Source organism: Oncorhynchus gorbuscha, unplaced genomic scaffold, assembly GCF_021184085.1.
Source record: "Oncorhynchus gorbuscha isolate QuinsamMale2020 ecotype Even-year unplaced genomic scaffold, OgorEven_v1.0 Un_scaffold_592, whole genome shotgun sequence".
Lineage (NCBI taxonomy): Eukaryota > Metazoa > Chordata > Actinopteri > Salmoniformes > Salmonidae > Oncorhynchus > Oncorhynchus gorbuscha.
In genome coordinates, this window is record NW_025745428.1 from 434,520 (window position 1) to 437,019 (window position 2,500).

Sequence of the window (2,500 nt, forward strand, 5' to 3'; positions counted from 1 at the left end):
GTAACTCTCTCTCTCTCTGCATCCCTCTATCTCTCTTGGTAACTCTCTCTCTCTCTCTGCATCCCTCTAGCTCTCTCTCTCTCTCTCTCTCTCTCTCTCTGCATCCCTCTAGCTCTCTCTCTCTCTCTGCATCCCTCTAGCTCTCTTGGTAACTCTCTCTCTCTCTCTGCATCCCTCTAACTCTCTCTCTCTCTCTCTCTCTCTCTGCATCCCTCTAGCTCTCTCTCTCTCTCTGCATCCCTCTAGCTCTCTTGGTAACTCTCTCTCTCTCTGCATCCCTCTAGCTCTCTCTCTCTCTCTCTCTCTCTCTCTCTCTCTCTCTCTCTCTGCATCCCTCTAGCTCTCTCTCTCTCTCTCTCTCTGCATCCCTCTATCTCTCTTGGTAACTCTCTCTCTCTCTGCATCCCTCTAGCTCTCTCTCTCTCTCTCTCTCTCTCTCTCTCTCTCTGCATCCCTCTAGCTCTCTCTCTCTCTCTCTCTCTCTGCATCCCTCTATCTCTCTTGGTAACTCTCTCTCTCTCTGCATCCCTCTAGCTCTCTCTCTCTCTCTCTCTCTGCATCCCTCTATCTCTCTTGGTAACTCTCTCTCTCTCTGCATCCCTCTATCTCTCTTGGTAACTCTCTCTCTCTCTCTCTCTCTCTCTCTCTCTGCATCCCTCTAGCTCTCTTGGTAACTCTCTCTCTCTCTGCATCCCTCTAGCTCTCTCTCTCTCTCTCTCTCTGCATCCCTCTAGCTCTCTCTCTCTCTCTCTCTCTGCATCCCTCTATCTCTCTTGGTAACTCTCTCTCTCTCTGCATCCCTCTAGCTCTCTTGGTAACTCTCTCTCTCTCTCTCTCTCTCTCTCTCTCTCTCTCTCTCTCTCTCTCTCTCTCTCTCTCTCTGCATCCCTCTAGCTCTCTCTCTCTCTCTCTCTGCATCCTCTATCTCTCTTGGTAACTCTTTCTCTCTGCATCCCTCTATCTCTCTTGGTAACTATCTCTCTCTCTCTCTCTCTGCATCCCTCTATCTCTCTTGGTAACTCTCTCTCTCTGCATCCCTCTAGCTCTCTCTCTCTCTCTCTCTCTCTCTCTGCATCCCTCTAGCTCTCTCTCTCTCTCTGCATCCCTCTAGCTCTCTTGGTAACTCTCTCTCTCTCTGCATCCCTCTAGCTCTCTCTCTCTCTCTCTCTCTCTCTCTCTCTCTCTCTCTGCATCCCTCTAGCTCTCTCTCTCTCTCTCTCTCTCTGCATCCCTCTATCTCTCTTGGTAACTCTCTCTCTCTCTCTCTCTGCATCCCTCTAGCTCTCTTGGTAACTCTTCTCTCTCTGCATCCCTCTAGCTCTCTCTCTCTCTCTCTCTCTGCATCCTCTATCTCTCTTGGTAACTCTCTCTCTCTCTGCATCCCTCTATCTCTCTTGGTAACTCTCTCTCTCTCTCTACATCCCTCTCTCTCTCTCTCTCTCTCTCTCTCTGCATCCCTCTATCTCTCTAACTCTCTCTCTCTCTCTACATCCCTCTCTCTCTCTCTCTCTCTCTCTGCATCCCTCTATCTCTCTCTTGGTAACTCTCTCTCTCTCTGCATCCCTCTATCTCTCTTGGTAACTCTCTCTCTCTCTCTACATCCCTCTAGCTCTCTCTCTTGTTAACTCTTTTTATCTCTCTCCCTCTCTCTTTCTCTCACTCTATCTCTCTTGGTAACTCTCTCTCTACATCTCTCTAACTCTCTCTCTTGGTAACTCTCTCTCTCTCTCTCTCTCTCCTCTCTCTGCATCCCTCTATCTCTCTTGGTAACTCTCTATCTCTCTGCATCCCTCTATCTCTCTTGGTAACTCTCTCTCTCTCTCTACATCCCTCTAACTCTCTCTCTTGGTAACTCTCTTTTCTCTCTCTCCTCTCTCTCTCTCTCTCTCTCTCTCTCGCTACATCTCTCTAACTATCTCTCTTGGTAACTCTCTCTCTCTCTCTCTCTCTGCATCCCTCTATCTCTCTTGGTAACTCTCTCTCTCTCTGCATCCCTCTATCTCTCTTGGTAACTCTCTCTCTCTCTCTGCATCCCTCTATCTCTCTTGGTAACTCTCTCTCTCTCTACATCCCTCTAACTCTCTCTCTTGGTAACTCTCTTTTTCTCTCTCTCCCTCTCTCTCTCTCTCTCTCTCTCTCTCTCTCTCTCTCTACATCTCTCTAACTATCTCTCTTGGTAACTCTCTCTCTCTCTGCATCCCTCTATCTCTCTTGGTAACTCTCTCTCTCTCTACATCTCTAACTCTCTCTCTTGGTAACTCTCTTTTTCTCTCTCTCCTCTCTCTCTCTCTCTCTCTCTCTCTCTACATCCCTCTAACTCTCTCTCTCTACATCCCTCTAACTCTCTCTCTTGGTAACTCTCTTTTTCTCTCTCTCCCTCTCTCTCTCTCTCTCTCTCTCTCTCTCTACATCTCTCTAACTATCTCTCTTGGTAACTCTCTCTCTCTCTCTACATCTCTCTAACTATCTCTCTTGGTAACTCTCTCTCTCTCTCTCTGCA

General features: G+C 48.0%; 1 pseudogene; it reads right to left on the reverse strand.

Moving 5' to 3' along the window:
- The window catches only part of LOC124018969, a 55,330-nt pseudogene that overhangs the window by 6,726 nt on the left and 46,104 nt on the right, over positions 1–2,500 (reverse strand).